The sequence below is a fragment of the Fistularia commersonii genome, chromosome 13, assembly GCF_037954325.1.
Source record: "Fistularia commersonii isolate RoL2024-O1a breed Wild chromosome 13, RoL_Fcom_v1.0, whole genome shotgun sequence".
Lineage (NCBI taxonomy): Eukaryota > Metazoa > Chordata > Actinopteri > Syngnathiformes > Fistulariidae > Fistularia > Fistularia commersonii.
In genome coordinates, this window is record NC_141296.1 from 10,984,534 (window position 1) to 11,012,229 (window position 27,696).

Here is a 27,696-nt window from a genome sequence, read left to right on the forward strand (position 1 = left end):
TATCAGCATATTGATCCCTGGTATGTGATAAATAGGCCCAACATCATAGTAAGAGAAACAGCCCCATATCATGATGCTTGCATCACCATGCTTCATGGTCTTCAGCGTGTACTGTGGCTTGAATTCAGTGTTTGGGGCTCGTCTGACAAACCGACTGCAGCTCTTGGACCCAAAAAGAACAATCTTACTTTCATCAGTCCACAAAATGTTTCTCCATTTCTCTTCAGAACAGTTGATATGTTCTTTGGCAAATTGTATCCTCTTCAGAACATCTGATCTCCCTGGAGCCGATCATTGGTTGAGATCTTGCCATTCTGGCTACTGTTCTGTTTTCTTCCGTGTCTCTCTGGTTTGGCTTTCCATTTTAAAGCATTGGAGATCGATTTAGGCGAGGAGCCTATCATTTCTGCACTTCTTTAATTTTTTCCCCTTTTCCCCTCTACAATCAACATTTTAATTAAATGTGAACAATGTCTGGAACGACCCATCTTTCTCAGGTTTTCAGAAAGAGATACATGTAGAACATGTACTGTACTGGCTTAAATAAGAGCAACCCGAATGACACAGGTTTCTTCACATAAGGAATTAATTCGTTGATTGAACATGCCCTTTCACTTAATTACTCAATCACACAGACTCAGGAGCCATTCATATCATGAATGTTAGTTCTGTTGATTTCTCTGACTCTACTATACCTACTGATAAATCATTTGCCATGTAATAATATGATTTACACCAAGAACCGTGATGATCTGGTTCACCATGATGGACTGTTATTTTGAACACAATTGCACATTCAGACTTTGACAAAATCCTTTTTTTATTGCACTCACATATGGAATATTTTATACATCTAGCTGAGAAAACTGATTTAGCACCGCTGGCTTAAAAATCTTCCTTCTTGACGCACAAGAGTGCAATTGTCCACAAACTCAGAATCCTAATGTGATAATGCAGGACACAAAATCCACGGCTAATTTGATACTTCTTTTCACAGCCGACCCATGGTAAACAGCACCCAGCAAATAAGACCAAGTCAAGCTTCCAGAATGAACAAGAGGAAATAGCTCTGATAACAAAACCAACAGCAGATGTGCTGTCCTCTGCGGTATATTGTGTTCAGAACAACAACTCGTCTTTTCCCGCATAATCCTCTGCATTCTACTAAACTGATTAGCTGTCCCAATGCTTAACAGCTGATGTCTTGGCCCAATTTGTCCAGCTTGGAAATGTTAAGCAGAATTATGTCTGGTGCATTCTTCATGCCAAATGGACATTTGTTTGTAGAAAAATGGTCAGGAGCCAGGTATTAAGGGTGGATTGCACATGAACGAAATGATCTTACTGAAACGGATTAAGAGAAAGAAGATTTATGGAAATATAGTGCTGCATTGTGTTGCATGGCTACTTCCATGAACCATTCTGTATGGGTTGGTTTTACCCCAGAAAGATATGGGGATGTTTAAAAAGCTGGTCAACTCCCCAGAGATAGTAAATCAGAAGTCTAAAACAAAACAAGGCCTGGTAATGAATTTGAAATACAGGAAGCCAAAGGGATTGAAATATATGGTTGTAATTATACTGGTCAAATTGTACATTCTTAGGATGCTCAATACAACATTTGTTTGACAATTTCCTGTTAAATCTTAGCTATAAATTTACAGTGAAATCTACTTTCTTATTAGCTGAAATATACTACAAGACTTACATACTTAAAACAGTTAAGCATCTTGGCAAAGCTAAAAATACAAGAAAAATGTGAGAGTAATCTGTTTCCATTTTCTGCTATTTTCCCCCTTTAACTATCCTGAAAGCCAGACGAATCCCCTAAACTAACATTCCCTATTACTGTGCAGCACCATCTGTAACATCTCCTGTTAAGGCCATTTTCCAATTGTTTCGGTATTGCGGGCCCAATCACAACGAGATATCTCAATAAGATTTAATGTGAGGACTGGCCTTTACTTACTAAAGAACAACAATATTCAATGCTGAGTGAGTCCTTTTTCTTTCATTTGTTTTATTTATTTCAACACAATGGTGTATTCAAATAAATATAAAAAAATGAAAAATTAAAAAAGCAACAGAAATTAATCCAATTATCCATGACAGGTGTGATTTATAGATTCATTGAAACTGGTAGCAGCAGGAAACACTGTCATACATTTCCAACCTTCAATTAATTCTGAATGGTTGACCCTTCAAATGTTTTATTGCTGAATAGTTGTTTGCATTAAGTTTGGTTTTAAGTCGACCAAACCAATTAGACCCATAGCTAACACCAAGAGGAACTGATGGGAACAGAGAGGAACATATCAATTCACCCCAGCCCTTTGGTATAGCGATCTAATACCAGCTTACTATTTATATCTGTCAATTTTAGCTCTAGTGTACACATGCTTGCAAGTCACGACACAAAGTCAATGCCTCCTGATTAGGTCTTTGTGAGCAAAGTGCAGAGCTAAACAGACAATGAAATGTCCCTTGATTCAGTCATAATTTTTACTCACACAAGCTTCAAATAATTCTTGAAGTTTATTTCATTTATATTTGATAGGGAAACCACCTTTGAACATTTGAAAATACTCAAATATTTTTATCAGATTACAATAAAAATATTTTTTTCGCTTAAGTGCTCTTTCCAGACTGTATGTCATTTCAACATGAAGCAGACAAGATATACTTTTCTTATTCTAATAAACTGTTAGTGTTTACATTTGTCCTGTCCTAAGAGATATTCCATACTTATCATGTCTAAAGTAATTCATTAATCCACCAAATGTGGGATTCTTGGCAATTTTTGTACACATCACCTATGTGCAATGACACACTTCCAAGCAATGGTGCATTTGAAACAAGCAACATCGATCACTGCTGTTGCAGCCACTATTCTCAGTTTTGCTCATATTATTTCCTTTTTATGACAAATTTTTGAAAGCACAGGCTTATACCTACTTGGTGAATTTTCAAGATTGAAATTGTCAGAAAGTAGCACAAAATCAGACAGTGGTTCGCTCATCAAAAACTTCAGTGATGAAAGAAATCAGTTCTCTCTGTAACACAGTCTCACACACACACGCACGCGCACGCACACGCAGATGCGCGCGCGCGCACACTCTATATCAGCCACTTAATCAGGTGTGTATATCCTTACTTATCGGTGATGCATTTACACTGCACAGCTGAAAAAAAACACGATTTAATGTTCCTTCCCAACAAAAACATAATTGTCACAGCAAGTTATCAGAAATTGTGTGCATTATCATTAAACATAAAAATGGTCAGTTCTTTGAATTAATTAAACTGGCTAGGACCATTTTTTGTATTCTGGATCAGCTGAATTTTGAGTTCCGATTTTTCAATCAATAAAATGAATAAAATAATGAATTAATGACTTTTTTTTTATTAAAAAACAATATCATGTGTGTTATAAATATTTCGAGTTGCTTAATAATTTTGTTATGATATTCTATATGTTCTGTCTCTTTCATACGGAGGAAAAACACACACAAGTTGTGTTCAGACATTTTCTGTATTTCTGGAACAGTTACCCTGGTTATATGATATAGGTCATTACACAGAAGGAATTTGCATTCTATGTTGAATTTATATCAATAATACGGAGTTGTGTTGTACACACACACACATACACTCACTGTCATTCTTCTGCTAACACAATAATGAATGCCCTCCTCTGAAGCAGTCCCTCTAATTTATTTGCAGCTGAAGGATCATCAATGCAGACCTCAGACTTTGCTGTGGGAAACATGTTTTAAGTACCATTGTCATCCATCTGCTTCCCAAGCATAATCTAAAAATATTGACAGTATGTCATATATCTATATGGATATTTTTTTACCCTACAATTTGATAGGAATTTTGTTTGGGAGCATAAAATAAAATAGCTTTTGAGGTGACCTTGATCTTGAACATCTAAATCATTTCAAGAACTTCAAAATTCATGATTACAGAAATTTAAGTATTTTAGCATCCCTAGCAGCTGATGCAATGTGATTGTTCAAAATTGGAAAGATTTATATGAGGCTTGCAGTAAATTGGATATGGACTAAGGGACAATCATAAATCTCTTGGAAGGTTTTAAAGTGGTAAGCTTCAGTTATTTCTTGACGTTATAACTGTGTTGTACCTTTTTTAGTTAGTGTCAAAGTTGTGAGCAAGGTGGCTGGCCAGTTTAATGAGCTTGGGCCATTGTTCTAGGTGTTGAAAGAAAATGCAGTTAGAACAATACACTTGCCTTGTCATTACTAAGGAGCAAAACCCACCTCTCCCTATCTATACCAGTATACCAGCCCTATAGCTTACATTTAAATGTTATTTTCCATCGCTTGGACTGCTGGCATTGCTGCAATGCATTATACTCTGTACCAGAGGTAGACTGTTCCAGATCTCTGTGTGAAAAAATGCAAAATTACCAATCAATCGATCAAAAAAAAAAAACAAACAAAAAAAAAAAAAAACAAGAGAAAAACAGTTTGTGCTTAGCAAATACACAAATATATACTGTTCAAGATTTATATGTATAAACACACAAACAATGAGGGCAACTGTGACTTTGGGAGTGGCTGGGTATGGGAGACTATGAGGAATTGTTTAGTACGGTGACGGCCTAAGGGGAAAAATAAATAAATATAATAAACTGTCTAATGGTTGTGGTCCTGATCCTGCAGCATTGTGGCAGTGAGCTGGGTGTGATGGCTCCCTCACTATCCTTCTAGCCCACTGCCTGGATCTGCCATTTGTGTCTAGTGTGGGGAGAGGATGCAGGGTATCACACAGTAATAGAAGAGGTTAGGAAACTGTCAGCGGTTGCTATGTAGAATTGAGTGCAAAATTTGGGGGAGAGATTCATTGAGCAGAGCAGCCGGAAGAACAATATCCTCTAGCGCGCCCACTTCATGATCTTTGATGAGTGAGACTATTTCAGGTTGCTGGTGATGGTTGGGGCCCAGAAACATCACAGAGTGCACTACTTGTACTGCAGAGTTGCTGATTAGAAGTGGGAGGTGTGAGGGCGAGTGTCTGTGGAGGTCCATAACCAACTCCACCATCTTGTCTAGTTGAACTCCGGGTTGTTAACCGTATACCAGGCTCCCAGCTGTGACACCGTGTTCCTCTCCACCGCATCCTGTACTTCAGTTATCTTACTTCCCTTGTCGTTACTCAGTGGTAAGGGATTCAAAATGAATGTTAAAGGTGAATCTGCATCACGGTTGAACAAATTGTTAGTTATTTAAGTCTCTTAGTTTGTGGCTTTAGGACCTTTTGCCAAATGGACCATTTGACATGCTTACAAATCATTAGATAACAATGTGAGGAGAAAAGCTAGATTCAATAATCTCTGTCCGATTATCTGACTACTCAGTTTAATGACCAGGCAGGTGTTAATGATGATGGAGACCAAACTGGTCAAAGAGCCTTGAGCAGAGCAGAATGGGGGGAAAAGCTTGCTTTGGGACAATAGTGAATTATAGCTCTCACAATCAATAGTCAGCATGACCAAAAGCCAATGGGGCTTTGCTCCATTTCCAACAAAAGGGTGAAACGCATATTGAATATTTGTCTTTATGCAATATTCAATTTCTAGTAGTATTTATTTGACATTATTCTATGACATGTAATTACAGTTTTATTCACTCCTGACATACAACAGGGTTATCATAGATGATACACAACAACAAAGAGCACATTTAATGATTTTCCGACTCTATTTCCTGACAGTAACCCTTATGCTCTCAGACAAGAATAACTTTCAGAGGGTGTTCTATGTTAATTCAGTCTAACATGGTCACTCCAATGGCTTGGAGGCTTTTACTGCTGACACTATTACCAAATGAGGCCCCAAATGTGTCATTGTAATTAGTTTCTGTCTGCATGACATGCTCATTAACGTGCATATCACACTCCTTTCCCCCACCTGCCCCACTTCTCAAAAGGAAAACATCAACAAAGTCACAAGGTGACAAGAGGCTAGCTCATTAGCTCAACTATAAATGGCAGATGACAAAAATATGGATATCAGAGGCCTTATTTTAGAGAGCATCACAAATGTTCCCACCCTGTTTGGTCGGAATATTACATAGTGAAATGGAAAAAAAAAAAATTAACAAAGCACAATCTTTTTTTCCATATTCCTTCCATTTCTTCCATATTTCTTAAAAATGTACCAAACATTTGTGTGCTATATAGGAGGCTTTGCAGGTGCCTGGCAGGGTTGAGTAGGGAGTACATGGTTTGAAGGATAAAAAAAAAAAAAAAAAAAAGTAAAATTTAGTCCTGTTTTGTTACAACTAAAATCACATTCCGGGCATATCTATGAGTTGTGCTTTTTATCTAGTATATGGCTGATAAAAAGCAAAATATTCCTGAAAACTTTTCTATAGTAAAAAGTGGTGGTGAAGATAATTATGTCAGAAGTACTACACTGAAATGGAATAAGTTCCCACACTGCTTTGTTGCATGCAGCTGTCAAGCAAGTGAGGGCTACTTCAGTCATTTTAGTGATGCTGCATCTTTCCCAGCTACATAAAGTTAATGTTTAATTCATCCTTGCAGTTGATTTAAGTTGTCCTAAACGTAGAAATTAAATACCGATAACATTGTGCATTCAGAAAACACAGAATACACACAAATTAAGTAATATCATGAAAATGAGGAAAGAAATCCAGATAGTAGATATGTGTTGCTCTACAGTTTACAGGTGTTGGGGAAAAAAAAGTTACGCAAAGAAACTTATTTGTGGAATTTGCATGGATCCTATACAATAAAAGCAGAATCACTTTTGTTTTTAACTTCTAAACATTAGTGCAGCAGTACTTGGAAGAAGTGACAACCAAAGCATTGTCAAGCAATGCCAGTCAGCTGTGTCCTAAAACCCTGGAAGCAATCTATGCAGCATTCACTCCCTCAAGGCACCTAGGAAGCTCACTTAAAGATGTCAATACTCTGGGAAATGAGAGACAGAGTAATGGCTTCAGAGACTAGGAAGTTAGGCCAGCTGAGATGGTCTTACATATATTTCAAGGTGTTGATTTGCAGTTGGATTCTCTGAATGAACAGTTGTTGCCTCTTGTTAGAACAAACAGTATATGTTTCCCATATGAAGAGGAAAAAAAAGACAGACAGAATTGTGAGAACTTGAGACTGAATTGACATTTGTTTGTACCTGAGCCATCGATTTTCCAAGTACTGGTTTTCTCACTTTACATCAAATGCATCATTGATTCTTTTATTCAATTTCTTTTTTTTTTCCATTACTTAGCCCATGAATAAATGCAAGTGTATCCCAACCAACTATCTATCACTCTGTTTTAACATTTATTATTAAATTGTTATCTCCAATTACATATTATATTTTGAAATGAAGTCAAATTGTCGTTCTCTACTTAAAGTGGTTAATTGTATGTTTAACTCTATGGCACTCAATTCTCTCAGTTACAGTTTATCCAGTGGCTCAGGCAAATAATTTGTATCACTTAATTTCCATTCTACTCCACCTGTAAATTTTCAGAGGCAAAGTGTGTATCCTTTCAGAAAATGTAAGAAACTAAAATGTCTAAATACACCTACACAAAGTAGAGTAACATCACTAATATCTGCTAATTGGTCACTCGGTTCTATAGACACACAAATACAAACTAGTGTGAAATTTCAACTGCTCCAAAACCAAGATAAACCAAGATTAAAATAAATGGTAAAAGTTTTTTCTTTCATTTTTATCTTGAATATCCAATTATATAGGTATATTCCCATCTCCAGTCAAAAGCAGGATATACTCAGCAATACATGTATGCATGGGTCAGTATTAATGCTGAATGAGATAATTCACCTGCTTCCCTAACCAAACATCAATCACAAGTCACACAAAAACGCATCATTCAGAAATGACACAGCTCTCGGTTAAGTATAGAATCATATCAACAGCCCTTCGACTGATAGAGAAGCAACTTAGAGATCAGAATCCACAAGTGACAAGTGATGTATTAATCATGGTTACATAGCTTGAGACAGTATGCTTCTATGTGATGATCAGAGTTAGGCACAATCAAAATATCCCTCTGGGGATAAGTTAAGAAAAAAAAAAAAAAAAAAAAGACAAATCCTGCCTGTCTTTCTGGAGTCATTACAAGTCATTACAATAACTGTTATGTCACACCTACTCTTTTTCCACACTAAGACACCACTGTTATTAGTTTGAGTTAAATGATGTGCAATTCTTTCATATATTACTAACTCAAAAGCTAACTGTATCCTGCTTTTTGTCAGGCAATAATAAAAGCAGAAGTAGCAGGAGCATGTGCCTCAAATTACTGAGGTAAAAAAGGGCTGTAAGTCTGCTGTAACTGATCAATGAAATTGATCTTTCTCTTCCACATTCAATCTTAAGTTACTGCTGAGAACTTGTCACCGGCTCTTGCTTGTTCTTAAACTACCCTTTACATTTGGGGGTCATTCTGGGCGAGACCCATTAAATGTGCATGACTCTGGATGAATATATGAAACTGAAGCATTAGAATAATATGTAATGACAATGTTATAGAGGTCTGCAGTGGTTTTAAAAGGCAGTGACCAGATATTATTCAGCTAACATTTAAAAATTTCATCTGACCTGCAGCTTTTTCCCCTCTCTATGCCTCTTCTGGCATCCATTTTCTCGATCTTTTTCCACCTCCAATTTCATCCATTCTATGTATCTCCATCTCATAGATGGTGTTGGAATGGCTGCACTTCACATTTGAAGTTCAAAGAATCAGCCAAAAAGATGCTGAGGCATCTGCAAACAGACATTCGTGTACAACCTGGAGCTTAAACAGCTCATAACAGTGGAGATGACGTGGACATCAGGAGCCTCACTATGCTCCTCCCAGCATCATACGAAACAGCAATGTGGTAACAGCAAAAACCCACAAGTTTCAAGTAGCCAACTTCCCCCAGTAACTTAGTTGGTCATCCAATATAGATGGTGTGATCAAAAAGGCCTGACTAATAATGTACTTCCTGCACTAATACAGGAAGTTCAACCTGCTCTTAGGAGTTGCTGATTCAGCTTTGCACTGTAGTCATCCGTTTTTTCTGCACCTCCATGATTGCCCAGTTTGGTTTAACCACCAAACAGGACAGGACAGACAGGAGCGGACAATCAGGACAAGGAAAAGAATCATAGGTGCCAAATTGTCCTCTGTTAATGACCTATACTCTGTGAGAGTTAGGAAATGGGTAGTAAACATTGCTTATCTGCCACACCCCAGACATACCCGTTCTCCCCCCTCCTCTACAGTAGGCAGTACTTGTTACTTATTGCCAGTGCGACCAGGCATCAGAAAAGCTTTTTGCTCACACATCATCACTCCGCTAAGCACTTAAATCCCCGCAACAACTTAAATACCTTGTCATGGACTCACAATAACATCTGCACCTGCTCATCACTTTATTTATCTAATTACATCATCTTTGCACCACACCACTAACCACATTACTCATGCAGATTATTACCTTATTGCTAAAACAGATTTGAGATTGCTTGTTGTAATTTTTTATTGTGTATAATGTTCTTCGTCCAGTCATTGTTTACTTCCGCAGGAGTTTACAGCAAGTCTTAATTAATTTGACATACAGAGCTTTTTTCTTTTTTTTTCTCAGTTCTATTACGCTGTGCTAGTCAGTGCAAGATGAACCTAGCATTCTTCTTCTGTCCTGAAGAATATCCTTTTTACGGTCTACATAACCAAACAGGCAAAGTGAAAGCCCAGTGAACAACTTATTTTCTGTGACAGGATAACAGCACCAGGCCGGAATAAAAAAAAAAAGAACTTTGCAGACAGCAAAAGACCATGGATTAATTTGATCATTTTTTTAAAACAAATTTTCAAATAAGATAACTGTCAAAAGAGAGATGTGTCACCCTTTGAAAGTCACTTAACTTGAAATTGATTTGATAGTTGTTTTAATGAATTAGTTTGTTTCTTGATGGATAATCTGCAATCAGTCAAATGCATCACTGTTATTTTCATGTAATCCCTAAATGCAGAGTTTTCATATGCAAAGCATTTACTGTAGATGTCTATGTACATTTTTGATAGTCATGTTCACGATTTGAGATAAATGCAACTGCACAGACAAATAATTTCAGACAATGCGGTCAATATTTAATTGGATTGTTATTTATGGGTTTGTTATACAATTCAATATATGAACAAAAAAGTCACATCATTTGCAGAGATTACCAAAAATCATTTCTTCCTGTAGATCTAATTAATGTGATTTTATATCATGCATTACAAATGGTCAGTAGCCACATTAAATCCCACATATATAGAGAAGGATTAAGTGAACCACTTCTTAAATAAGGGTAATAAGGTGTTCTGATATCCTGTAATAGAAAGAAAAAAAATGGATACTCTGGTAATTGTTTTACATAAGGAGGAACTATCCTTTATCCAATCGCGCTGGACAAGTTGTTCCACATTCAGGGTTACAAAAATGAAAACAAAGTGGACCTAAAATGACTTGTGCCAGGGAATAACAATAACAGGCGTCATAGTCAAACAATAAAAACTAATATTGTAAAGACATAGCCTCTGTCAAGCTGGTACAAAAGGACGAAATCAACTCTGTCACCATATCCTCACTTCTTGAATGTGACAGGTGTAATTTGTCTCAAGACCCTGAATTTCAGGAAAAGGGAGAAAAAAAAAAAAAAAAAAAAAAAAAAAAAGAGATGTCTCTCTACAATTCCCCTTTTAGCAAGATGTCAGTCAACCAGATTTTTTGGACCATTAACTTAGACGGCGTTACCAAAATGTAATTCACCCAGAAGTGAAAGGCCACTCTCAAATTACATAAGCAACTCTGACAAGGCCCATCAAGGCTTGTGTCGCAGCTCATAGTGAAATGTGTGTGCAAGTTCATCCAACTCTAATAGTGTTCTTTTGTTTTTCCTTGTTTCCCAAAGGCTGAAGGGGAAAGATGGGTAGATCAATAGCTATGCAACCATTTCTTGTTGGTTGTTTTAATTTTCCAGCAATGCTCCCTCATCGATGTCCCCAAACTCCCTAAAACCACAAGGCAGGAGTTAAAGCAACAACACTGGACAAGGTTTTTACACCATTCAAACAAAAATCATCTGCCTAAATTCAAACATAAGCTGCTTGAAGTTTCAGAATGTGCAATGTATAATACAAAAACTGTTTTATAAATGTTTCAAAATATTGAGAAAATCCAGGTTGAACCCTTAAGGGAGAGAGAGATGCTGAAAACAAGTCCAGGGATCGCAAACTGAAAACAGGCCCTCATGGTAAAGCATTCACAGTGTACGATCAATTCGAGTCTGACTAATTCAGTCTAACTTTTGAATACTACACCTTCATTATTTTCTTTTGTTCTTTGATCACTGGTGTCCAAATGATAGGGGTGCATTCAGGGAATCTAGTGCAGTGCTTGATTCAGAAATATCAAGTCCATGCTTCAGATGAGGCAATCTAGCAGGCCTTGAGTGCCCTCTTCATTTTAACAGCATGTTGTTTCTTGCCTATGGAGTCAGTCATTATTTAAAAAAACTATTGTTACCAAAAGCATTGTGGATAACGTTTCAAAAAACTTGACAGCAAAAATATGTTTTCTTTATTTCTTTATTATTTGAAACACATTTCATCCTAAAACATCTATCGATCTTATTTATCTTTAATATTTATTGATTTCATGTTGTTTCTTCCCTATGGAGTCAGTCATTATTTAAAAAAAATATTGTTACCAAAAGCATTGTGGATTACATTTCAAAAAACTTGACAGCAAAAATATGCTTTCTTTATTTCTTTAATATTTGAAACACATTTCATCCTAAAACATCTATCCATCTTATTTAATTTTAACATTATTTAAGGTAGGTTTGATGCATTTTAGGATTATATTTATTGATCTCAATGGAGTCATTTCTTTATTAACTAAATCATTGCGATGTGACAGTTGCTGCTTGATGGTTATTGTTTTTACTTGTTAAAACTACATCTTACATAAGTCATTTTTCATTATAATTTTCAGCAATATATTCAGAACAAGAAAATTGTAATATAATATATTTCAACTGAAAATCACTGAAGGAAGAAAGAAACACACCAAATATCGATTTGGGGGAAAAAAAAAAATCATGCTAGATATCTACTGTTAGTAATGTGTTAAGAATGAAATGATGCGACCCACATTGTTTGATGAAAATTAATCAAAAATGAATTAATCAACTTACAGAGGACTGAATTCAGACATCTACAATAAATAAATAAATAAATAAATCATACAAGCTATTTTGCAGTGGAATAGTCTACTACAATTTTTCACCTTAATTCCCAGGTTGTCTTTAAATTCAGCCCTCTGTACACTTCTAATTTTCAAATAATGCATAATTTTGTTTCTAACATATTATCAAGTCCACGTCAATATTTCAATCATCTATTTTTTTTTCGGGCCCCATTTTATTTGATGCATTTTCTCATTTTCTGTGTTCCTTTTCTTATGTTTCTTATTTATTTGTGTTTTTTGAATATATACTGCACATATTCAATTAGACAAAGGTGAGTGACAAAAAAGAAAATCCACAATGATGACAAATGTGGATAAGAAATGTAGCAGATCATCATGATCTATGACTCAATTATAATGATAGACTGCATCAATGTCATGTGGCAAAAGGAAACGGTTATCCAAAAAGTATCTTTTTTTTTTGGTGATTTCCTTGTAGTTTTTACATGTTGCATTTTCAGGCATGAGGTTTTGTTGATGCTTGAAAGGGTAAAATGTTATTAGAAATTATTCACGTGATGTAGAAAATTGTTCCTTTGTCTGTTATTATTCAATTTACATGGTGATCAGCAGCTGTGACAATTTTACAAATCACATTTGGCAATTCAAGCCATATTACAATGCCTATACATATAAAAAAGAGGCTGAGAGCAATAACAAAAATCACATTCAAAGTGTCAGCATACCAAATGTTGGGACACCTAAACTCAAGCTATTTATAATATTTGGTTTCATACACACTTCACATGTCACAGAAATCATGTTTCTGGTTCACATTATTAATCCCTTCAGATGGTTTACGTAATTTTTCAACTTCTTTGTCTGAACCTATTTTCTCTCCCCTTGTTGCCTTCTATGTCCCCCATGACAGCAAATCAACCTCCTTTTGTTTCACAACAGTAACACACTAAGGTTCAAGATTAATTTATTGTCAAAGGTATAGTCTGGAAACATGCTTCCCTTGCAATGAAATTCTTACTTTGTTGTCCACAATGAAACCAGTTAAGTTGGTAGATGGGATAAAGCAAATTGTGGTGAAGAAATGTGGACAGAATTTGCAATATGTGCAAGTTGGAAAATGAGCAAATCGGATTGTATTCATGGGTTGTGCAAGTTGAGAAAGTTGAGATTCATAAATGTCAAGTGCAGCTTGAGTGTGCAAACTCTCAAAAGAACGGAATACCCAAGCATAAGATAGAGAATATGCTGTATGCTGTAATGTGTAGTAAAGGTTGTACAAACATCTATATTGGAGAGGCAAAACAACCTCTGCATAAACAGATGCCTCAACACAGGATTGCCACCACTTCAGGATAGGACTCTGCAGTTCACCTACACTTGAAGGACAAGGGTCACTCCTTTGGAGGTAGCAATGGCTGCATTCTTGCCAGAGAAGCCATTTGGTTTGAGAAGAATCAAAGAAAACCATCTCTGTAAAAACTGAAACACCTTTCTGAACAGAGGAGGGGAGCTCAGACAGAACCGTTCGCCCACACATCACGTTGCACTGGGATCCATCCCAAGACAGATCAACCCACGCACATCAGGTCAATCTGTTTCCTCTAAATTCCCTTGGAAGATCCACCACCAAAACCAAGCCCAGGTCACTACAGCCTGAGCCTCAGTCCAAGAGATCTAACAGGTTTCTTTTTATTTGTTACACACAATCCAGTCTTTAGCCATACAAGCGCCTATTCAAATTCATACTAAGGTGAGTCCCCAGATAAACACAATAACCTCACTCAACCTAGTCAGCGTAAAAGAACTCTCATTAACAAAACAGGTCTTCTCAACTAAGACCAGCCTCCAACCCTAACAGCTGAAAACTCCACAAAGTCCAGCAGACCTGAAGAAGCCTCTTGGATGAAAGGCTGCGAGTGAAGAAATACAGTCTAGTTGTCACAGTGAGATATTGACAAGGATTAACTATGACCTAGATGACTCAGAACCTCCATAGACAATACTAACAACCTCAAAATTGCCTTTTTTTTTATACATTACTGTCATCACTCGTCCAATATCTTCAGGCTTGTAACAGCAAGTCCTGATCCCATGTCGTGACCCTCCCATGGGATCCCAGGTTTTATGTCTGCGCCATAAACCTCAGGCAACATTCCCACCCAGCAACTTGTTCCTCCAGTCAATATGAAACAATCTCATTACATTGTGAAAATTGCATCAATGTATTTAGGATTTGCAATTATTACACAAGAAAGAACTGGATTATAAGGCTTGGATTTTATATAATTGGCTCCACCATGCTGCATTACTTTCTGTTTCTATGCCATATTGCTCTCATAACACTCACAATTTGGTGTTGCTGAATGAGCACAGCAGCTCGTAGGGTCCCTCATCTTAGTCGTCATATTAACCACACTGAGATTGAAACATGTTTTAAAGGGTCCAAATTTGTCTCTCCATGGAACAGTCACCTCACGACTGGTAAAATCTCAGTTCTTTAGCACTAAACGCAACACCTAAATATTGCCTTTTTCTGCTGATAGCATTCCATTTTATTTTCAGATGCATTAGTAGAGGAAGGTATGCTCTTGTTCTTGCTGTGTTTGTAGGGCAAAACTAACACATGTATCACAGCCACAGATCTATATGAAATTATTCTATATTTCATCTGAGTTGATATTTTATATACATATTTTTGAACAGCTCTGACTGTGGGTAGATTCAGCCAAGACCGATGTGAAAAGAACAGTGTGCTCCGTTGGCCTATTTTGAAAATCCACCCACATATTCACCTGTTATCAGTGTACCTGCGGGTACATTTGTATATAACTACCATTTTCAAAAGGGAATCTGACATAGTGCAAAGTTGCCAGAAGCCGTTTACAACATACCACAATTCTCACATTGTCCAAAACTCTCTCATCTGCAATATAGATAAAATAAAGTCAATAGAACAGGGTCTTTTGCTATCAAATTGGTTTTCACCCTGAACTGTAGGTATTTCCCATTTAAAATCAAATGTTTCCTTTTAAACAGTATTTTCTGGCACTCCTTGACCTACATGTAGTCATAGCACTGGATGTATTCGAAGCAAACACATGGCTACCAAAATCTATAAGAAGCTATGCATGAATTCCCGTTATTTTTTACCCTGATGAACGCAGTCAATTAAGCGAATTGAGAAATAAAAAAAAAAAAAAAAAGATTAACTTACCATGCTGAAACTGAGGCAAAGAACATGTCTGCTTTCTGCCATGAATGGAGGGATGGATGGATACACAAATTCAGTCTGAAAAGCATGGAGAAAATTTGTTAGAAGATACATCTAATAACATTGTTATGTAAGACAGATAAATCGAAAACATATGGCAACACACGGCATCATATAGGCTGTCATCGACTTATGGCTCCCATTGTCTCACTGAAAAACCACATCATTCTAATGTCCTGAATGCTAGTGTACATCAATGACTTTATTGGGTAACCATGGCTACTCATAAATGCCCTGTGTTTGATTATTCAATGAATGTACATCTTTTTGAGAGATATCTTCTCAGACCCTGACTCTAAATAAAATATCTGGAATTTTCTCTGCATTGTTGGCAATGATTATCTGAGGTGTTGTAAGGAAAAATCTTGGCCTCTGGTTTTCTCTGCTCTTGTAATTTAAACAGAATCACAATCTCCTGACTGGGTAAGAACTGCTCTATTTCATCAAAAGTTACAAATGAGCACTTCATTGGAATGTATATCTCTGGATGTGACACAATAGCATAATGTCAAATGTTTTTTTGTTCGGATCTGTATTTAATAAAGACAGCTAACTGGCTCTTGCCAAGGACCCACTGATTCTGTTCCATTCATTCTGCACGTTTGCTTTTGAGAAATTAAATATATCAAAATGGTGAAGTATTGTGACGTCCCCATAGATTCATCCATACATCCAAAACAATCCTAAATGTATTTTGCAAAAAACTAACAAAAAAACAAAGAAAATCTGAGGCGCAATTTTCTTAGAAAATTAGGATAGATAGATAGATAGATAGATAGATCGATAGATCAATAGAAAAGACAATAGTCTGTCATTATATGCTGAAAGGTTTGGGGGAAAAAAGTATTTATTACGATAATACAGCTGTTTGTGTCAGTCTTCATTACTTGAATGAAAAATTATGAACTGGCATTTTGACAATGAGTATCATATCTAATGAGATTTTTTTTTTTGGTTAACAACAAAAGAAACATAACTAGAAAATGTGCCAGGCTTCCATTAAGAAAAATTCTTTCATGTATTGATTTTTTTTCTATAACAGGGTGGTTTTCACATCAAAAGACAAAAAAATGCATTTTTACTTTCCCTGTCATTTTTACATTTGTTTATTTATTAGCTCTACTGTAGTCAAATGCCTTCCATTGAGTGGAGTACTTCCACACTAAGTCAAACCACAAGGCTACCTTGTGTTTATAACCCATCTTATTCTAAATAACTCATGTGAGCAACGGGCAAAAATGACTACAATAACATTGTCCTAAGGAAAGATTGTGAGAGGACAAAGAGACGAGACGCCCATGCAAGGAAATCTCAAGTATGCCAAGGTCAGCAGAACAGTCACTATTAAAAGAAAACACAGCCAAAGACAGACACAAACACACACAGTGCCCACATTAGCTCTTCCCTGAAGACAGCCTGCTGAGTACGGCTAAATTATAACTGGGCTATAATATCAGCTGTATGTGCCTCAATACCTATGGACTCATATTAAACTCTGCTCTTTTGGGCTTCTGTTTCACCTTACATTGACTGTAGGAGGTGAAACTATGGCCCAAACATGCCCAAACAGGTTTGTTGGTGAAATTTGTATGAATGTCAAGTTAAATAACCAGAATGTTGCTCAAGAAATTCAAAGGGTTTGCATTGGTAAATGCCGGGATTTGAAAAAGGGAACATTGATAAAGCACTAAGTGTATTGATACATGTATATTTTATGAATAACTGTTACTTTAAGATTGCCAGTGCCTGTTATGTTCTATCTTCTTTATCTCTCTCTGTCTCTGAGTGGCAAGCCCTGATCCCGAGCTTGAACAAAACAAGCATACCCTCTGCTGTCTTCCTGCTCCATTTCCTCAAGCAAGTTGGCAAACAGAGAATACACAGATGTTTCTGATCATGTGATCTTAAAGTGTAAGGTTTTTTTTTTTTTTGTTTTGTTTCAATAGATGAGAGGATATTGCGACAAAAAAAAAGTTCACATTAACCTTTCAAAAAGTACACAAATCAAATAAATTAAGTTGGATGCCATCATGCACACCAGGTTACCTATGGTTTTCTAAATACTCCATTGTGTGCTACTCAGAATGGAATACACACACACACACACACACACACTTCAAGTACATGGAGTCAGCAGTCCAGAGCAACAGATAGTGTAGAGAGGTAAAGAAAAGGTACCAAGCTGGTTGGAATGGGTGGAACGAAAGTATCAGCGGTACTATGAGATAGAAGACCATCAGTCAGAATCAAACGAAACGTGGTGAGAAAAGTGATGCTGTATGGTCTAGAAACAGTAACACTGATGAAAAGACATGAGGTAGAGCTAGAGGTCAGATAGATGAAGATGTTGAGGTTCTCTTTTGGAGTGATGAGGAAAGATAGGATCACGAATGAGTCCAGAGAGACAGAGCACTTGTTAGATGTTTTGAAGAGAAGGTCAGAGAAGCCAGACCTGAGATGGTTCGTTCATGTACAGAGGGGGGGGGTTGTGATTATATTGGTTGGCGGATGCTGGAATTGGAGCTCCAAGGCAGGGGGTCTAGCAGAAGACCAAAGAGAAGATTTGTGGACATAGTGTGAGAGGACATGAAGGTAGTTTGTGTGAGAGAGGAGATAATACAGAGAATAGGGTTAGATGGAGAAGGTTGATTCGCAGTGGTGACCCCTGAAGGGAAAAGCCAAAAGGAAGAGAAGATATATACACAGAATCATATATATATATATATATATATATATATATATATATATATATATATAATCATGAGAAGGTAATATCCAACCAGTAATCATGCAAAAACAAAAAGGAATAAATGGTGAAGGCATATCACTAATGAGTGGGCGAGACGCATGAACGTGTATTTCATCAACATTAAGACTGTTTCGTCTTAATTCCATGACATATTAGCATTATTGCAGTATCAATTTGTTTTGAGAAATAAGGCACCACAGTAATCATTTAGGCAAATTAACATCCTACCATGTGTTATGTGCTCTTACCTAAACATCAGCTGCACTTAATTGCATTATGGAGGATAAAATTAAAACTGGAAGAAAACATGAATGTGGCAAATAAAATGATCAAGGTTTTCAATAGTAACTAAAAGACACTATAAACGAAACTGAACTGACCAACGGAAATCTGAGAAAGAGGACTGAACATTAAGACACCCCAGCAGCAACAAGAAAGCAACATGCAGAGCAGAAACTTATTGGCAGAGAGCAGGGCGAGCTGATTCAGTGTGTAGACACAGGTGATCAGACCAAGATTGGTAAAAACCGAACTGGTATTGTAAAGCGGATACTGCCATCTGTGAACCTAACTGGTAAAGTGAACTCGGAGGGCAGAAATACAAATGGATTAAGAAATGGCAGTGAAGTTAAAATAAGAACGAATCACAGAATGGGAATCAGAGCAAAAAAAAAAAAAAGGGTCACAGTGAAAACTACAACGCAACTGATGTGCAACACAGGACATATGGAAAGCATACAATAAATATACTGCTGAAAGTGAAATAATCTGGGCACACACCAAAAAAAAAAAGTTTAAATTACAAACTAGTTAAAAAAATATAAAATTTGCCCTTGTCTCAAAGTAACTTTTATTAACAAAGAAGCAATTTTAACTCAGATTAACATTATGCCCTCACATTTTAGAAGCAACAAATATTGCACATACTCTAGATCGATCGGGTTTCTTGTGTCTTGATTATGTTCATTATATTTCAGGCATTCCTTAGACACAGCAAGCTCTCAAACAATTAAGACTGATCTAAAAGCTGTGTGATTCTGCAAGGGAGTGTCTGCACTTCTCTTTGGACACAGAAAAGCCCTGGCATTGCCGAGACTGTTGGAAGGAGGCAAGTTTAAGTAATATGTTTTTTCTGCTAAATATAAAAGTATAGTAAATATAAAAGTTCTGAATAAATGCCTCCCAGTGTGATAATCATGATTGTTATCATGATTGTGACTAGCAGATCGACATCTCAGGTCTAGTTTGCATCGATCTCACTTTCTCAAGACCATTTGGGACTTGCACAGCTCCAAAGAAAACTGATGACAGTTCATTCCAGATAAATACATTTAATGATCACACTACTGTACAGAAGGTTAAATTCTACACAAAAATTTGTAGAGCTTGCATTTCAGAATTCTATAAACTTACCACATTTGTGATGGATTTTTTTTTTTCAACAACCATTCAATTAGTTTCTCAAAATGTCGCTGTAATGTCAAAATTTAATTCATGATTCGCGACCTTTACAACAGCTATCACATGTTTAAATCCAGAATTAGCTGAGCTTGAACATATCTTAATAAATAAAGATAACTAAAAAAAACTAACAACAAAAATGAATTTACTAATACCCTTTATCATGATAATTAGTCGAAATAATAGAAGCTCAATAAATATCTAAAGTAGTCTGTTTACCAGGGTGACTTTCCCCAGACATACATTTTGGGAAGGATCTGGATCTGCAGGATCTGTATGTAGGCCACAATACAAACAGTCTATGAAACCAAGACAGGCTGTGAATCACGCAAGGATTTTATAACCCATGGCAGAGACAGCTTCTACTGGAGGGATCTGAATACTTCTAAATTATAGTATGTCTAAAGTAACGACTTGAGTTATTCTAAAGTTGCAGGTCAGATGGTCTGGGTGACCCCAAATTTCAGTGTCAGTTTGTCCTCCTATAATAAAGAGGGATGGAGGGTTGAATGGGAGTGATTTGAAATGGGGTAAACCATCTTTTTTTCTTTTAAATTTCTATTTATTTACCTGCAGTTGTGTAGCTTAGACGAGCTGAAACGGTTTCAACTCATGGGTTCCTCCAGCTTCTCCCGTTTCCTCCCTCAGTCAAAAAACATGGAGAGTTGATTGAAAAAAATGGGAATATTGCCCTTGTGTGTGAGTAAGAGCATGAATAGTTAGTTGTCTTTATTCGTGAGCTATCGATCAAGTGGTGACCGGTCCACGGTGCACCCTGCCTCTCGCCCGATTACAGCTGGGATAGGCAGCAGCGTCCCCCCATGACCCAAAGTGTAGGATGAGCAGTAACAAATGGATGGATGGATGAATTAGAGATCAAGTGGGACTTGACAGAGCCTCAATAATGGTTTATTTCCAACTTAAAAAGAAAACCAAGAAAACTAGACCTAAAACTGCAGGGAATGTGTCCAAATAGGACTGCACAACCATCCGTTATATGGATATCACTATGACATGATAATCAAAGAAGTATATAACTTGAAACTTACATTTCTTATTGTTTGTGAGGAAAAGTGTTGGAAAACAATGTTTTGGATTTGAATTCCACTTAAGTAGATCCACTTCTGGCAGTCATTCAAGTGAATGTACTGAAAAAGATTATGAATTTCAGCTAATACAATTTTATTTTCTCTGTATATTGTTTCCTCATATTCAGGACTAGGCTGGGATAAGCTAGGATAGGCTGATGCGTAAGGCTGCTGAATTGCAATGCTGCCATTCAAATGTTGAATGTTTAGATACCATGGCACTTAGGAAAAAGAGGCAGAGCTGCAGGTGGCCTACACGAAAATTTGAAATTCTTTTTATAGAGTGATAAGGATGGATAGGATAAGGAATGGCACACTGACTTTTTGAGGAAAAGGTTAACTGACCAGACTGAGATGGTTTGGACATGAACAGAAAAGGGAAAGTGCATACATAAATATATATTTAGAAAATGACATAAGCCCACAACCTGATAAACCTCACTGTCCAGAAAGAATTTACTTGAGTGGTGGCATTGTGACCTGTAAAGATTAAATATTTTTTTCTTTAAGTATTTGAGCAGCTTTTCCAGTGTTTCCCTGTTGCAACAAGGTGATGCTCTAAGTCTTTCTTTGAATTATGATGATAGTAGCCTGATCTTATTTGTTTGTCAAAGAACGTTGAAATGCATACGCAATTCTTCAAGAATCCCATGCAGGTGTACAAACTACAATGCTTTGCCTGTCGAATGGATCATTTCTGGTGACTAGAATTTTGAACTTATGTATTTAATGCCGGCATTCAACATGTTTGACATGATTTTCTGACTTATTTCAAAATTCAATACTGTACAATGCAAAATACAAAAATTCTGGCGAAGCAGAAAAAAAAAGGTCACAGAACCACCCCCAAGTGATCTAGTGGGTTCCCCACTTTTTCCACCAAACAATTACTGGTTGTTGAGGCATGGACTCCATCAGAGCTCTGTCATATCTGGCCCTTTGACATTATGATCCATTAAGTCATGGAAGAAGCAAGATCGGGACTCCATGGATGAGACTTGGCCGCCCAGCATATTCCTGCATGCTCAATTGGACTGACACCTGGAGAATTTAAAGGCCAAGCACTTGAACTTGGCATTATGTTCCTGAAACAATTCCACATGCATTTTCATAATAAGCTTGGAAGAGTACTCCTGTTTTAACAGTTTTGGAGATGAACTAATACAGTCATCAACCCACCTCATTTTGGCCCTGGAAAGGTAGACATCTGTGCACTTGCCCATTTTCAAAGTCCAAAAAATCAAACAAAAACATTCACTGCGTGCCCCAAATATCCCACCCAGCAGCATTCCAGTGGTCATAATGTTAGGACTGATTTGGGTAGCTTCGCTGCTATTAAGTAAAAACATTTTAAGAAGTGTTAATGGGAAACTAGAATTCTATTAATAGCATCTATGAAATTCTTTTAGAACCTTCTTTAACAAAAACGCCTCCTGATATAATAAACATTATTATAAATAACTGTCATTAATATAGCCTCAGGGCAGCACAGGCCAGTGTCTCCCTGAGCAAGTCTGGAAGGACACGGGCCGGTGTCTCCTGTCCCAAGCCCGGATACATGCAGAGGGTTGTATCAGTAAGGGCATCCGGCGTAAAACTTTTGCCAAAACCAAACGAATTAAACCTAATAATCTCATACTAGATCGGTTGAGGCCCAGGTTAACAACGGCCATGGTTGGTACTGATAACCAATGTTTGTCGGATGACTCAGGTGACAAGGAAGATCAAGAGGACTAAGGCAGCACAAATGACAAAGTGGCAGAAGGAGTGTTGTATAGTTTTTAGGTAGGAGTGGAGAAAAGCTATGAGTGGTCAGGGAAAGCTTCCAGGTAGATGATCTGTTGATTTATTGTGTTTTTTGTATCTGTAAGGTAATTTCTTGCTTTGCTTCCTAGTATTTACTTTTTTTATAATGAATTACAGTTGTGATAGAAAAAGGGAAAATTCTAAATGAAATTTTGTGTATTAAATTCTTCCTTTTATTCATTTTTGATAAGCAGGTAATTGAATACATCAAGATTAGGCTTTAAATTGTGCTATCATGGTAATGACAGGAAGAGAAAGTGAGTAAGATTTATCTTGGAGTAGTTTGTTAGGAATGTTCGGGAAGTGAAAAGAATGTCAGATAGACTTATGAGTCTGAAACTGGAAATTGAAAGTGTGATGCTCAATGTTATTATATATACACAGAGAAAGCGGTCAGCAAAGAAGTTGAACACTGAGGGGACTGAAGAGAACAGACAGGAGTACAGGGAGGTACACCATAAGGTAAAGATAGAGGTAGCAAAGGCAAAACAAAGGGCATACAGTGACTTGTGTACTCGGTTGGACTGTAAAGAGGGAGAGAATGATCTACACAAGTTGGCAAAACAGAGAGAGATGGAAAGGATGAACAGCAGGTCTGGGTGATTAAGGATAGAGTGGGAATGTATTGACAGATGCTAGAAGAGTGATATGAAGATGGACAGAGTAATTTGAAGAGCTGATGAATTAGGAAAATGAGAGAGAAGAAAGGGCAGAAGAGGTGACTATTGTAGACCAGAAAGTAGCACAGACTGGTAAAAGTGAAGTGAGGAAGGCATTGAAGAGGATCAAGAGTGGAAAGGCAGTTGGTACTGATGATATACTTGTGGCGGTTTGGAAATGTCAAGGAGAGGCAGCAGTAGAGTTTCTGGCTTGATTAATCAACAGGATCTTAGAGAGTGAGGAATGAAGACAAAGGCATTCATTCTAAAGACTAAGGGAAATTTGCAGAATTCGGGCAACTATAGAGGGATAAAGTTGATGAGCCAAACAATGAAGTTATGGGAAAGAGTAGTGAAAACACGACGGAGAGCAGAAGTCAGCATTTGTGAACAGCAGTATTGTTTCATGCCTGGAAAGAGTACTACAGATGCAGTATTTGCTTTGAGAATGCTAATAGAGAAGTAAAGAGAAGCCCAGAGGGAGCTGTATTGCGTTTTTTAGAGCTAGACAAAGTATTTGACAGCGTGCCAAGACAGAAACTCTGGTAGTGTATGAGAAAGTCTGGAGTGGCAGAGAATGATGTTATACTGGTGCGGGACATGTATGCTCACAGTGAGACAGTAGTGAGGTGTGCTGAAGGGGTAACAGAGAAGCTCAAGGTGGAGGCGGGACCATCAGGGATCAGCTGTGAGCCCCTTCTTGTTTGCAGTGGTGATGGACAGGCTGACAGATGAGGTTAGACAGGAATCTCCATGGACCATGATGTTTGCATATGACATTGTGATCTATAGTGAGAGAAGAGAACTGTCGAGAACTGTGGTTGAGGAAAACCTAGAGAGGTGAATGTATTCTCATGAAAGGAGAGGAATGAAGGTTAGTCGCAGTACGAGTGGAGTGGAGATCAAGAAGTTGGAGGAGTTCAGGTATTTGGGTCAACAGTCCAGAGCAACTGGACTCACCATTCCATTCCAGGATATGAAGGTAGTTGGTGTGAGAGAGGAGGATGCAGAGAATAGGGTTAGATGGAGAAGGTTAATTTGCTGTGGCGACCCCTGAAGGGAAAAGCCGAAAAGAGAAGAAAAAGAATGACTTATTTGACAACTACTAAGATTAAAATTAAAAAAAAAAAAAATAGTGGATAGCATTTACATCTTGAACACTAAATATGAACCTGTGAAAGTAAGTCAATACACACAACCAAAGTACAGAAACCAGATTCAAAACATTCCATCACTCAAGAAAACAAATGCCAATATTAAGACTGCAAATCTACAACATTCAGCTGAAACCTGAATCAAGTACTTGTTTTGTGTTATGTATTGTTTTTTGTTTTGCTATTTCTTACATCAATTTATGTTTTATCATTTGCTCTTGTTAAATCTAGGGAAAAAATTGCACTGTAAGAACTTTACAGTTCCCATAACATTTTCAGGAGCTAAGCCATTTTTTCCACCTGCATTCAGACAGCATGGGAACCAGGAACAATGGATCAAAGTTCCTAGAACTGTTTTTGTTCATACTCCGAAGTGGGGACTTTTTACAGTTATATAGAGATCTCCTGTGTTGTAGGTGCTTGGTAAATTGTAGAACTAATGAGCCATGCCCATTACTCGATGCTTGTGGAGCACCATTTTTGAAAACTATTGTGGTCACTGGTCTTATGTTGGGACTTGTGACAAAATGAACAGAACCAGCGAGAAATGGTCATTATTTCCATGATGCAGAACCCAATCGCTGTGACATCTTTACTCATGTTGTTAGTGTCGTCTTCCTTTTCTTTGCGGTGGTTAATTTATTTATTTTTTCTTGTTTTGGTGTGCAGCATTAGTACACGTTGTAGACACTCGCGTCAAACCGGTCCCCACTAGGGTCCCTCATGCCTGTGCGAAATGCAAAACTAAAAGGTTTCTCTGGGGGAGAGTAGTTTGTAGAGTAAGACTAGAGCCTGACAGTTTTCAGAACGGTGTTCATCGAGCTTTTCCACCCAAAAGCATTTTTTGTATTGTCGGCAATATTTGCTGTTCATACCAGAGGTGGATCATGCCTGTGGCAGTATAATGATCTATGCTGGCCCTTGAAGCCCAGAGAACAGCCAGAAATGGCTATTATAAAGACAACTTGCCACCATTTTGGTTTAAAGAAAAATAACACATTCCAAATATGGTGGCAAGTCATAAACACCATCCTGACATGGCCTGCAAAAATGCTAATTGAAAAACATAGGTCATGATGAAATGAGCACATCATACCAGCGCATTATTCTGGATAATCATTGAGGGTGGTAGAGTTCAGAGAATATCCTTAGACTTTCAACAGGAAAATATATTATGTCACAAATTTGTGGAGAGTGTGCTTTTTGCATCTAAGAAAATGAGGGAGCAAAAAAAAAAAAAAAAAAACATTGGAGAGCTTTTCTTTCAGATTAAATCTAAAGGATATGGCTATTGCGAGAATTCGATTTTAATAAGTTATAGAGCATGCACTAAAGAGGTGAAGGGATCATGAAAGGAGGAATAAGCAAGTTATTTATATATATACACAAGCAACAAAATAGAAGAGTGTGTTCAGTCTCCCTCGCGAGACTGTATGTAAATAGGTACATACCTTTTAGGTTATCACATTATCAAACTCCTTTGATGTTATTCGAAGGGTGGATGTTTTCCATTATAAACTATGTAGTGCTAAGATTCTGTAAAAATAATAGTAAATATAAAAAAAAAAAAAAAAAATGATATGGTCCTGTATTATTTTGGTATTTTACAAAAAAAAAAATGTTTCCAGTTTCTGTGAACAGTTTCAAGTACTGCTTATAAGTATAAAACTGCTACCATACTGCCTGTGATGCTACCTACAATAGAAGATTTTAGTGGGTGAAAACTATTTTGGCCTTCCAGTCAATGCACTTCTTTTCATAGTCCATTAATGCTTTGAGCAATTATCTAATTTGATTTGAGTCCAATGCATTCTCTTTTTCAACATGTAGCAAATCCATTTGAATTAGAGGCTTAAAAGGTGTCTTGTTTCTTTACATGGTGAGCACTTAACTCATGGCAGCGTCACTATTCAGTGTTGCAACAGACTGAAGATCTGAAGATGCAAATGTATTACAAAATTGTCTTACTGCTATTTCCAATTAACGAGCTGTGGTTGCTGAATATGACGTAAGCTTTGTTATAAAATGATATATGGTTTGAAATTACCCTTTTCATAATGTGTCCTTGCGTGACAGCAAAATGCTTTTTTTGGTGGGGTGATTGTTTGAATGACATCTTACATGCTCTTTGACATTTCCAAACAGTGCTTAAAACAGTGCTTAAGCAAAGTTGTATTTATTTGTTGATTGATGTCAACTGATTAATCATTTTCTTTTTTAACTCATAACTCTCATCTTAAACTTCCTGCTATGAGGCGGTGACATACCATGTCAATTTTCTGTGTATATTTGACAATTAAAGAGGTTCTGATTCTGATGAAATCATGACTACATCTACAAGCATACATGCGCAAAGATATACAGATTTAAAAATGTGGTCTTTCCAAGACACTGGAAATATTAGATGTGAAATCATGTCAACTGTAGATCAGCCAACATTTTTCAAGTGCTGTAGTTTTTTTTTGTTTGTTTTTTTTTTTGTTTCGTTTTCTGATATAGATGCAGCCAAAGCTTGCGCTTACGGATTTATGGGATTTTTTTAACCAAAGACGTTCTCGCCAAGATGCACGCCAGTTTTTTAGTAGTCTGGCAATGAGCAATTACATGTTATACTTTTTTTAACTTCTTAATTTTCTGTGTTTCTTACCAACCCAATATGATGGGTGAATGCTTAAGTGTCTCCATTTTAACTAGACTCATCTAGTATTACCACCACAGGAGATAGACAAACATTTGCACTGTATAATGCGAATAAATCCATTAGCTGACTTAGACATAAGGATTAAAATGTCTATAAATGTTTGCTTTAACCTCAAAATTGCACAATATGAGAAATGCACTATGATAAATTAGTTATCAGTTATCTCAGTAACAAGTATTTGAGATATAAGTATTGGAGATAACTTTTCATGAAGAGATGTAGGTTCTGTATATTTATTCATATAATAATACATGCTAACTACGTAGGTTTTGTCCTGAATAATAGTTATTAGTTAAAATGTCAATATCTGAGATGATGATAATAAGGAAAACATCATTGGCCAAAAACCCAAGGACTAATTTAGCTAAACCCACTTCATTATGCTGGAAAGACTATTCAAATATGATATGTAATAAGAGATTTGACAGTGCATTTGGCAGATTGATGATCATTAGTAATATCTATCTGTACCAAGTGACTCTAATAATTAATCTTAACTGTAATCTTAAAGGGAACCATATGCTACCATTTCAGCAT

At 36.9% G+C, this 27,696-nt stretch overlaps 1 protein-coding gene across 1 annotated transcript in view; it reads right to left on the minus strand.

Moving 5' to 3' along the window:
• The window catches only part of lingo2 (leucine rich repeat and Ig domain containing 2), a 157,946-nt gene that overhangs the window by 111,263 nt on the left and 18,987 nt on the right, over positions 1 to 27,696 (minus strand). Inside the window, exon 2 of the mRNA XM_086157981.1 lies at positions 15,485 to 15,559. The gene's annotated coding sequence lies outside the window, so the exon portion shown is untranslated. The remainder of the gene's footprint in view (positions 1 to 15,484; positions 15,560 to 27,696) is intronic.